The sequence below is a fragment of the Rutidosis leptorrhynchoides genome, chromosome 6 (genome assembly GCF_046630445.1).
Source record: "Rutidosis leptorrhynchoides isolate AG116_Rl617_1_P2 chromosome 6, CSIRO_AGI_Rlap_v1, whole genome shotgun sequence".
In the NCBI taxonomy this organism is placed as follows: Eukaryota; Viridiplantae; Streptophyta; class Magnoliopsida; order Asterales; family Asteraceae; genus Rutidosis; species Rutidosis leptorrhynchoides.
The window spans coordinates 281,333,307-281,345,572 of NC_092338.1; the positions used below are offsets into that span (position 1 = coordinate 281,333,307).

Below are 12,266 nucleotides of genomic sequence, written 5' to 3' on the forward strand. Positions count from 1 at the left end.
CTATTATACTATCTGAAATGATTATTTATGATAAACTAATGAACTCACCAACCTTTTGGTTGACACTTTAAAGCATGTTTATTCTCAAGTATGAAAGAAATCTTCCGCTGTGCATTTGCTCATTTTAAAGATATTACTTGGAGTCATTCATGACATATTTCAAAAGACGTTGCATTCAAGTCGTTGAGTTCATCAAGATTATTATTAAGTCAATTATAGTTGGATATATTATGAAATGGTATGCATGCCGTCAACTTTCGATGTAAATGAAAATTTGTCTTTTAAAACGAATGCAATGTTTGTAAAATGTATCATATAGAGGTCAAGTACCTCGTGATGTAACCAAATGTAATGTATTCGTCCAGATGGATTAGGACGGGTCGCTTCAGAAACAACACAAATTAACTATGAGAAATTTTGTTAAGAAACCACGCTAACAAAATTCTAGCTAACTGTTCCTAGCTAAATGTTAATTCCTTATTATATTTAATTATCGCAATTTAATTATCGCAATTTTAATTCTCACAATTTTATTTATTGTCATTTAATTTCTGTTATTTATTTTACGCACTTAATTTATCGTCATTTAAATACTATTATTTACGCATTTTAAATATCGGGACACGTATAAAATGTTTTGACATATCATATCGACGTCATCTATATATATTATTTAGAATAACTATAGACACTCTATATGCAGTAATGCTCGAGTTATCTATTCAGGGTTGAGGTTGATTCTACAATAATATATATACTTTGAGTTGTGATCGAGTCTGAGACATGTATACAATGGGTCACGATACGTATTAATTAATTCGAATATTATATATGAATTATTGAATTACTAACTGTGGACTACTAACTGTGGACTACCAACATTGGATAATTAAAAATGAATTAAAATATTGATTATAACATATGAAACTAAACAATTCTTCAAGTTTGCCACTTGATTTCATCTTAAACCTCATTTGTATCTTGACGATTACAATCTGCGTTCAAACCTTTCGTGATTCTTGAAAACACCTCAATCGAGAGGATGAACCAACCGCACTTCAACTACGGAAGAAAAGATTGATGCATATAGTTATGCACCTGAAAACACTCGGAACATGAGTAAACGTTTAACACGTATCTGTGCTAGCTTATTTGGCGTTGTTATTACCGAGAATAACTTTACAATCCCTCTCCAAATTAGCCAATTTTTTCACAGCTCCATCAAATCAACTTCGACTTTTCGTTCGAATCAACCTTATTATAACTTTGATATATACGTTGCCATTGTTATTGTTACGGGAAACCTTTTATATTCTGCAATATTACCAACAGATGTACCAGCAACCTCGTTGCTCCTTGGCTTAAATCATTTTGAAGGAATTGCTATACTTATTTATTGAAACCCTATCATGTACTCATTGACATCTTGTAACGATAGTTGCCATACCAAATACCGAGAAGCATTAATCATTAATTCTCAAATTTCGCAGCATTCCTACGTCAACAGTTATATATCTATATATAACGTATATCTTCTGGACTGATGAATTTCAATTCGGAATCTCTGAATTCCTGAAAAGCACTCTAGCTTACGAATCAGAACTCTGTGTTCTGAAAAAGCTGATGAAGCAGCAAAAAAACTGAAGACTGTTTAAACAGTCAAAAGTTTGATAATAAAGAGCGACATACAAAAAAAGCTCAAACGTTTTGATACTGGAAAACGGATTGAGCAGACCATGAAGGAGGCTGTGGACAAATCACAAAGAAAAACCTGCCTTCAAAGAATCCAAATGATTCAGTATTTGCTGAAGTCATTAACGAATACCTTGCTCCTGACTCTACACCTTTACGGACAAATCTTCTTCATCATCCATCGATATTAGAAATTCTAAGATATCATCGTATCTTTCATTAAAAATATCCTCGATATTTCTGAAGATATTTTCATAACTATTCTTATATGAAATCATTTATCTTTTCGCAATATCAGTGTTACATCAGAAAAGAAACTACTTTAGTTTCTAAATTCTGAAAAATTCGAACTTAAAAATTTGAATGCTTTTGAAGTAATGTTGGGAACTGAAGCACGAGTTAGTATAATATAATGACACTTGATCAACGTGATTATATTACAGTAAGTCATGCTGAGTTTCTAAATGAAACGTGATGATTCACAGATCATAACGTCATCATGTACCATGTTACACGACTCTTACATTCTACCTAATCTCCAAACATATCAAGAACATATCTTTCTGATAGTTCTATCTTTTATCCAGAATTCTGGTAATTTAACAAATCAAGATCGTGCTATTACAATCTCTCTCTTATAACGTTAGTTATGTTCATTCGGAACTTCACAGCTACGAATTCTGGACCATTATTCGTTTGACTTAAAGTCGAGAAGAGAAAACCAAATAAATGGAACTCCAAAATATAAAGGAAACGAAGAGGGTGGATTTATAGTGAAAAATCAGACAGAACAATCAAGACAGATCATCGCATTTAATCAAAGAGGATTTTGATTTCCTTACTTACCGAAGAACCAAATCTTATTGCAAAGATTTCCTCTAAATCCCTTGAATTCCGAAAATCAACCATGACTACGTCACCGGTTAAGATGAACTTGTATTTACTCATTTCAGTCTTTTGTGATAGCTTCACTCGTACTCTTCACAAAATTAAATTGTTTTATCTATATTACTCAATGATGATAAAACTCTAATTTTCAGCTTGTATGCGTCATGAAAACATACTTATTGTCTGCCGAAAACATACTTATTGTCGGCCATGACCATCCTAATCAAATTTCGGGACACAATTTCTTTAACGGGTACGTACTGTGATGACCCGAAAATTTCCGACCAAATTTAAACTTAATCTTTATATAGTTTCGACACGATAAGCAAAGTCTATTAAATTGAATCTCAAAAATTTTGAACTGTTTCATATATTCAATTGACCTTCGACCATTCCCAATTATTCACGAACGTTTATTTGTAAATAGAAATGTATATATTTAAAAATATATTTATATATATATAATGGCAATTTGTAATAATACAAAATTTAGTTATTTGAATTAATTATGTAAAATAAAGTAATATATGATATTATAACTTATGATGTATCTACATATATAAATAAAGTATATTGAATATATATAATTGATTTCGAATTTATTTAGTAAACGATAGTAGCACTCATTTGTCATTCAATTGATAGTAAACAAGTTAAAACGAACTTATGTGATTTTAAAAATAAACGGTAATCCGAAAATGAGTGATATAAATTATAGGCTTATTAGAAATGTATTTAGGAACTATTTGTTTAATTTTAAAACTTTTTATATTTTACTTGGGGTTGGGAGTGAATAATTAATGTAATTTTTATTTAATAATTAATGATCAAATTTTATACCATAATGACCAAAATAAATAAAGCTATTTAATTTAAAAATTTGGGATTTTTCTGAAGACTTTTATTCGCCACTGAGTAACAACGAAGTACGAAATAATAGTCCATGAAAATTGTTGATAATTTGCATCCAAATTCATGGCTGCTAACATTTCTTTATCATTACTTTTTGATACACGTTTTTAATTAAATTGTATATGTTTTTGTTAGTGTTACTTTCACCACTTGCATGCTACTGTTTTCCTTCTTTATGATTGCCCACACCACACATATATCTATATGTGTAATATGTTTTTCTATATATACTCCGTATAAGTTCATGGTAAAAAGGAGAAACCCATCTCAAATTAACCCTCTTATTTTAGTCCTTAACTATTTTAAGTTTTAGATTTAGATTAGTTATCACATCTTCTTCTTTTTCTTGTTTCTCCTGCCAACATCAACCACCTACGGCCACCTCACCAACGATTGCAACTAATATGTTTATGTTTCTATTTCTTTCAAACAAGAAACGTACAAACCCACTAGCTACTACTACCACTTGATTTGCTTCTTCTTCGTGATAAGCAATGAAATGTCCCGTTCATATTGATTATAAACGTTCCATATTAATTGATTTCGTCGCGAGGTTTTGACCTCTATATGAGACGTTTTTCAAAGACTGCATTCATTTTTAAAACAACCATAACCTTTATTTTATCGATAAAGGTTTAAAAAGCATTACGTAGATTATCAAATAATGATAATCTAAAATATACCGTTTACACACGACCATTGCATAATGGTTTACAATAAGAATATATTATATCAAAAATAAGTTTCTTGAATGCAGTTTTTACATAATATCATACAAGCATTGACTCCAAATCTTGTCCTTATTTTAGTATGCAACAGCGGAAGCTCTTAATAATCACCTGAGAATAAACATGCTTAAAACGTCAACAAAAATGTTGGTGAGTTATAGGTTTAACCTATATATTATCAAATCATAGTAATAGACCACAAGATTTCATATTTCAATATACATCCCATACATAGAGATAAAAATCATTCATATGGTGAACACCTGGTAATTGACATTAACAAGATGCATATAGAATATCTCCATCATTCCGGGACACTCATCGGACATGATAAAATCGAAGTACTAAAACATTCAAAATTCCAGAATGGGGCTTGTTGGGCCCGATAGATCTTTCTTTAGGATTCGCGTCAATTTGGGGGGCCTGTTCCCAAATTCTTAGGCTACCAAGCTAAAAAGGGGCATATTCGGCTTCGATCATTCACCCATATAATGTAGTTTCATTTACTTGTGTCTATTTCGTAAAACATTTATAAAATTGCATGTATTCTTATCCCAAAATATTAGATTTTAAAAGTGGGACTATAACTCACTTTCACAGATTTTTACTTCGTCGGGAAGTAAGACTTGACCACTGGTCGATTCACGAACCTATAACAAATATGTACATATATATCAAAGTATGTTCAAAATATATTTACAACATTTTTAATACGTTTTAATGTTTTAAGTTTATTAGGTCAGCTGTCCTCGTTAGTAACCTACAACTAGTTGTCCATAGTTAGATGTACAGAAATAAATTGATATATTATCTTGACCCAATCCACGACCCAGTGTATACACGTCTCAGGCTAGATCATAACTCATAGTATATATATTTTTGGATGTGACGATCGCTCCAAATCCATATGGACGAACACGTCATTCATTGATTTCATTGCGAGGTATTTGACCTCTATATGATACGTTTTGTAAACATTGCATTCTTTTGAAAAGGTATACCATAAATGAATATTTAATTCCAAGGTTTTCGACATCTGATGATTTCTACATATAGACAATCACCGTAAATAATAGTTTACAATAATACTTCCGTTGACAATGCAGTCAAAATAGATACATGATGATGGTTTTGTGAATGCAACATTTTCTTGAATAAAGCATGCAAGACTCCATGCACGTAGCTTGTATAACATGTAAGCAAACAGTGGAAGACTTCTAGGGAACCTGAGAATAAACATGCTAACAAGTGTCAACACAAAGGTTGGTGAGTTCATAGTTTTAATGTTTTGCATAATCTGTACATAAAGGTGGATCACAAGATTTCAGTTGTTTCATCCAGAAACGTTTATCAAAATATTCTACGAAATTGAGCACCCTGGTAACTAAACTTAACGTATATATAATTTGTACCATTTGTATAATCATCTTAAGAAATACACGCAAACCAACGTTTTGCATTCATATGCTGTTTTAACATTATATGCTGTTTTAAAACAAGGTTTTGCATTCATAAAAAGATAATGTTTCTCTAACGACAAATGTTTTACAAAAGTAACGTGCTTCTACGGATAAAAACCATAAATAAAAGTACGTGACACTTAGGTCATTACGAAGCCATGGTTCGAATATAACATAAATAGTGAATGCAAAATAAAAAGTCCATGATTAAGAAACATCTCTAACAATGCAGAGTACAGCGAAAGTCTAACACAGCAAGTCTATTACAGCGGAAGCAATTTCATCTAAGCACCTGAGAAATAACATGCTTTAAAAAGTCAACACGAATGTTGATGAGCTATAGTTTTATTGTAAACAATAATGTAATGTAGACCACGAGATTTTGTATTCAAAACAGTATGAAAAGTATATGCTTAACCGTGGGCGCTTGGTAACTAACTTATCAAAGAAATATATATATCACCCTCTAAAAGTACACTTGGCGAGTGCATTAAAATAGACGAAGTATTAAACACCCGTTGAATGCTAGCGCGACTAGCCCGAGTGGGGATGTCAAACCCTATAGATCCATATCTAAGATTCGCGTCTACCAGTTCATAAATCAATAGTTAAACGTTACCGAGCTAATGGGAAAATTTGTGCCGTTATGTCACCCACACATATATAAAGTTAAAGTACTCGTGTCTAGTATGTAAAACATAAAAAGCGCATGTATTCTCAGTCCCAAAAATAGTTAAAGTAAAAAAAGGGAGCTATAACTCACAGTGAATGCTCAGTATAGTAAACAGTGCATAAACGTAAGCAAGTAAGGTGGTCGATCCAACGAGCCCTCGTCAAGTTGCTAAGTCAGTAATCGTGTCTAGATAAGTTTCGTATGAAGTTTAAAGTAAGTCAAGTGACATCACCATCATCATCATCAATCATTAAAAGAAAAGTCGTTTAACAAAAGTAAAGACGGGTTTAGAGGGCTGAATTAGGACAGCCGTTGTGCCCTCTATAAAAACTCAATTGATGAGTGGTCAATGGCCAAGGCTCCGTTTGTGAGTCCTTTAACCACTGCCAAATTTCCAGATCATAACTCAAAATTTTCAAACCGTGGTGACAGTCTGAGCGAGAACAGGTCGGAAATTTCAGCACGTCGTTACAAGGTAGTAGTAAGTTTCTTTTGACCATAACTCCTAAACCGTATATCGAATTTAGGCGAGTCTTAAACGAAAAGTTATCTACACAAACTAAAATTTTTGAAAATAAATTTTACAGAAATAACATGTACTGGTTCAGATCCGGAAAATACAGTAGTTTGTGCTCCAGTGGGTTCCTTAACTCATGGTGCTTATCATGGTTCTCACCCTTGATGCATTTAAGCTTCAAGTGTACAAATCTAGATACTTTTGCATCATTTTGGTCAAGATTTAACCATTAACACACTTATTAACATTAAATGAAAAGAAAACCAACTCTTTAAGAGTTTCATGCTACATGATGAACCAAAGTTACATTCTTAGCATTAAGCATTGTTTCTTATCATCTTTATACAAGTTTATGTGCCTTTATCATATGTAGATGATAAAGACTTGATTTTTATCTCCATAATAATCATAAAAAGGTTACAAGTAAATGAGATCTACAAAAAAACTTAGATCTCAAGTATTATGAAACCCTAAGCTAGAAAGCTTGAATTCTTACAAGATTAATGAGACCATAAGCTAGAAAGCTTAGATGTAAACAAGATATATGAGACCATAAGCTAGAGAGCTTAGATCTAGTAAAAGTAATGAGATCAAAAGCTAAAAAGCTTAGATCTAAATAAAATAATGAAACCCTAAGCTAGAAAGCTTGGAGCTCTAATGTTCTTGTAGATCCTTAATGTAACGACCCGACAAAAACGTCATTGACGGCGTCGTTAACTTAGGTCCCGTTACGTGGTCATAGTCTCTAAATGAGACGCGTTTGACCAAAATTATGTCGCATTCATTTGAAACGTACAAAACTTACAAAGTTTAGTTTACCCAACGGTTCGACAACAAGTTTAAGTTTACAAAATTATAAAGTATTATTGAAATAACTTGCGACATAATTAGTTGAAAATCACAGTTACTATAAATAGCTGATAATGCTAAAAACGAACATATATTTCATAGCATTATCCTTCAAGAAAGACAAGCTTTTAGTTGCAATTGTTCTATTTACAAGTGATATTCGTTTAAATAATAAAAGGTGAAGACAAAAGATAGATTCGACGATTTGAAGATGCAAACGACCAAAAAGCTAAAAATTACAAAGTACAATCCAAGTGGTTCAATTTATTGATAAGAAACGTCTCAAAATTACAAGAGTACGAGCCGCAAAACGCAAAGTACAAGATATTAAATTATACGAAAGGACGTTCAAAAATCTGGAACCGGGACATGAACCAACTATCAACGCGCGACTCAACGGAACTGAAAGTACAAGTCAACTATACACATGAATATAATATAATATATATATAATTATATATATTATATTACATTATTAAAAATCGTCGGCAAACTAGAAAACAAAGTGAAATGAGCTGTCCCAGGTGGCCATGCGATTGCATGGCCTGGAGGAGTAAAATCTATGCAATCGCATGGCAGTAAAGTCATGGCCAGGTCTATAAATTGGAACGAAATTCGGACGAGAGGAGTACACCTTCATTCACTGATCTCTCTCACTCTCTCAAATATATATATATTTATTTTATAATTATAATTTTAATATTAAGTTAATAATAATAAGGTTATAGTGGCGAATGTTTTAAGTTTGTAAGTTGAAATTCTGTCCGTGTAACACTATGCGATTAATACTCATTATAAGTTATGTTCAACCTTTTTAAATTAATGTCTCGTAGCTAAGTTATTATTATGTTTATTTAAGCCAAAGTAATCATGATGTTAGACTAAATATTAATACGGGGTTATTGGGCTTTGAACCATAATTTGGGTTTGGACAAAAGACCGACACTTGTGGAAATTAGACTATGGGCTATTAACGGGCTTTATATTAATTAAATGATATCTCGTTGATTTAATATAGAGATTTATAATTTAACGTATTTATATATAACCACATACGCTTGACTGGGTACAGTGGGCGGGATATATATAATTACTAATAATTATTCATTTGATCGGACACGGAGATGGATTAATAGTCACTGGACTCATTAAAACAGGGGTGGATTACATTCAAGGGTAATTGGTGTAATTGTTAACAAAGTATTAAAACCTTGGATTACACGCAGTCGATAACCTGGTGTATTCTTTAAACAAAGTATTAAGACCTTGTTACAGTTCGAATCCCCAATTAGTTGAAATATTTGACTTTGGGTATAAGGTTAATTTGGCGAAGACTCTCGCACTTTATAATTATGACCGATGGACTATTATGGACAAAACCAGATGGACATATCGAATAATCCAGGACAAAGGACAATTAACCCATGGTAATAAATTAAAATCAACATGTCAAACATCATGATTACGTAAGTTTAAATAAGCATAATTCCTTTATTTTATATCTCATCGCACTTTTATTTATTGTCATTTTAATTATCGTACTTTTATTTATCGCATTTTTATTTATCGTCATTTATTTTACGCTTTAAATTAAGTTATATTTATATTTAATATTTTACATTAGGTTTTAATTGTGATTTAAGACATAAAATCAACAAACCGGTCATTAAACGGTAAAACCCCCTTTTTGTATTTATATAGGATTTATACTAACTTCCATTTAAAACATATACTTATACTTATATTATATCTTACATTATTTGTGATATATATTTATTTATATATATATATATATATATATATATATATATATATATATATATATATATATATATATTGATACAAATATAGTTTAAAACATATATAGCGTTAAACTCAGCTAGCTCCCTGTGAAACGAACCGGACTTACTAAAAACTACACTACTCTACGATTAGGTACACTGCCTATAAGTGTTGTAGCAAGGTTTAGGTATATCCATTCAATAAATAAATAAATAACTTGTGTAAAATTGTATCGTATTTAATAGTGTTTCGTAGCAAAAATAATAGTATTTCATACTACACCTCGCAACCATCAAGTATTTTTGGCGCCACTGCCGGGGAACGCCATAGAACGCTATATTTAAAAAAATAAATAAATAAATTAGAAATCGGGCCACAATACTGTAGCAGCCCAAGAACTAAACTGGATTACTGGTCCATGCGACCGCATGACCCCGAAGGCATTATCTCATGCGATCGCATGAGCAGCTGTGACATGCCAACCTAGTACGCATTTATTACCGAATTAGGGTTAAATAATTTATTTATTTAATCTTTTAGGTTATAATATAATTAGGGTTTAATTATAGTATTATTTAGTTTTGTTATAATTTAATTAGTTTAATTAAGTTTAATTATTAAATATATAAATTAATATCTTTATAAACTAATAATATAAAAATTATATTTTTATAAAAATTGTATTTTTATAACTTTAAGTTTTATTTTTATATTTTGTATTTTTTTTAAATCGTTTAATCGTAATTTATATTTTTATCGTTCGTAATTAGTTTTAAACTTAGTATTTTGCCATAGTAATTTTATATTTCTAGATCTTTAGGCTTTGCCGTAAAATCTCTTAAGTGCTTTTTCTTTAGATTAAGATTTAGACGCTTTAGAATTTTACGACGTCACTTATCGATTTAATATTTAATAGATTTTAGTACTTATTAAGTTATTGCCGTTTTGGATATAGAATTCCTTTTAAGCTTTACTTCCTTTAGACGCAACTTTTAATATTTAGTTTTTAGACTTTTAAGTTTCGACGCTTTACTTTCTTCTTATTATTTTTCGACCTTTTATTTTTTGACGTTTTTCGACGCACTCTTTTTCTGCCTCTTATTTCTCGACGCTCTAGTTTTTAGGACATAGATTTTATCTTCAAAATTTTGACGAAAAATTGTTTTAAGCGGTTAAATTGATAGACATCCAAAAATTTCTGGTTCGTAGTAATAGTTGGATTTGTTTGTGGCGAGTTGTGGGCTTCCGATTTAAAGGGTCCTGGCTACCTGCTGCATCTATTGGTTGTTCGAAAAGTGGGCAAAATCAGAAAAGTCTATTAATTTGATAACTTATATATTTTTTTTATTATTTTATAACTAATAGGATATTATGTGAATGCACCAAGCAAAACGTTCACCACCTTTCATACGTTCACCACCTGTAACTCGATCAAGACATCTTGCCAATATTGTCGCCATTGATTTTTCTTTAGAATCATCATCTAGTCGACCGAGTACTCCAATTCAAATTTTTGATAATCCATTTTTTGACCCGACCTCACAATTGAGAACCCGGAGGATATTCAAAGACAATTCAGAGATCCTGAACCACTAATTATTCCTCCTGAACTGCAAATCATTCAACTAGAGATTGTCGAGAAAGAAACCATTAAATCAAAATCCTCTAGTGATTCAGATTCAACAAACTCAATCATGGAAAATCAAGAACCTCTAAGTATGGAAGACCGAATGAGAGCTACACGCACTGACCAAGGTCACATAATTACTCAACCAGACATTAATGCGCCAGATTATGAAATCAAAGGACAGATCCTACACATGGTAACTAATCAATGCCAATTTAGTGGTGCGCTGAAGGAAGATCCAAACGAACATCTTCGTACCTTTAATAGGATTTGTACTCTATTCAAAATCAGAGAAGTTGAGGATGAACAGATCTATCTCATGTTATTTCCCTGGACTTTAAAGGGAGAAGCCAAAGATTGGTTAGAATCATTACCTGAAGGGGCGATTGACACATGGGATGTTTTAGTTGAGAAATTTCTTAAAAGATTCTTTCCGGCATCTAAAGTCGTGAGACTTCAAGGAAAAATTGTTACGTTCGCACAGAAGCCAAATGAAACTCTATATGAGGCATGGACAAGATTCGAAAAGTTGTTGAGAGGATGTCCTCAACATGATTTAGACACTTATCAAATAGTACAAATATTCTACCAAGGATGCGACATTACTACACGAAAAGATATCGACATAGCAGCTGGTGGTTCCATTATGAAGAAAATCGCAATTGAAGTTTACAAAAATATTGATAACATTGCTTCCCACTCACATGAGTGGCATCAAGAAAAAGACTTCATTAGATCATCTAAAGCGGCTAGAGCCGATTCTGGCCATGACTTTGATTCCATTTCCGCAAAGTTAGATGCTTTCGAAAGACGAATGGAAAAGATGACTAAAGATATTCACGCAATACGAATTAGTTGTGAGCAGTGTGGAGGACCACATTTGACAAAAGATTGTCTCAGTTTTGAACAAACAATGGAACAAAGAGAGAATGTTTCATACATGAACTAAAGGCCTGGAAATAATTATCAAAATAATTATCAACCGCCAAGACCAAACTACAATCAAAATTAGAATTATAACCGAAATGTTTCATACAACAACCAACAAGGTTCTAGCAATCAACAAGTATCTAACAATACTTACAACCAGCAAAGACCTATTTTTCCAAATAAACCACCACAAATCGATGATAAAAAG

At 31.7% G+C, this 12,266-nt stretch overlaps 1 non-coding gene across 1 annotated transcript; it reads right to left on the reverse strand.

Annotated features, from left to right (window-relative positions):
- Positions 1-11,579: 11,579 nt before the first annotated feature.
- On the reverse strand, positions 11,580-11,686 carry LOC139856246 (small nucleolar RNA R71). Its single transcript, XR_011761741.1, has one exon. It is a non-coding gene; the product is annotated as a small nucleolar RNA R71 (small nucleolar RNA).
- Between the last annotated feature and the right edge of the window lie 580 nt (positions 11,687-12,266).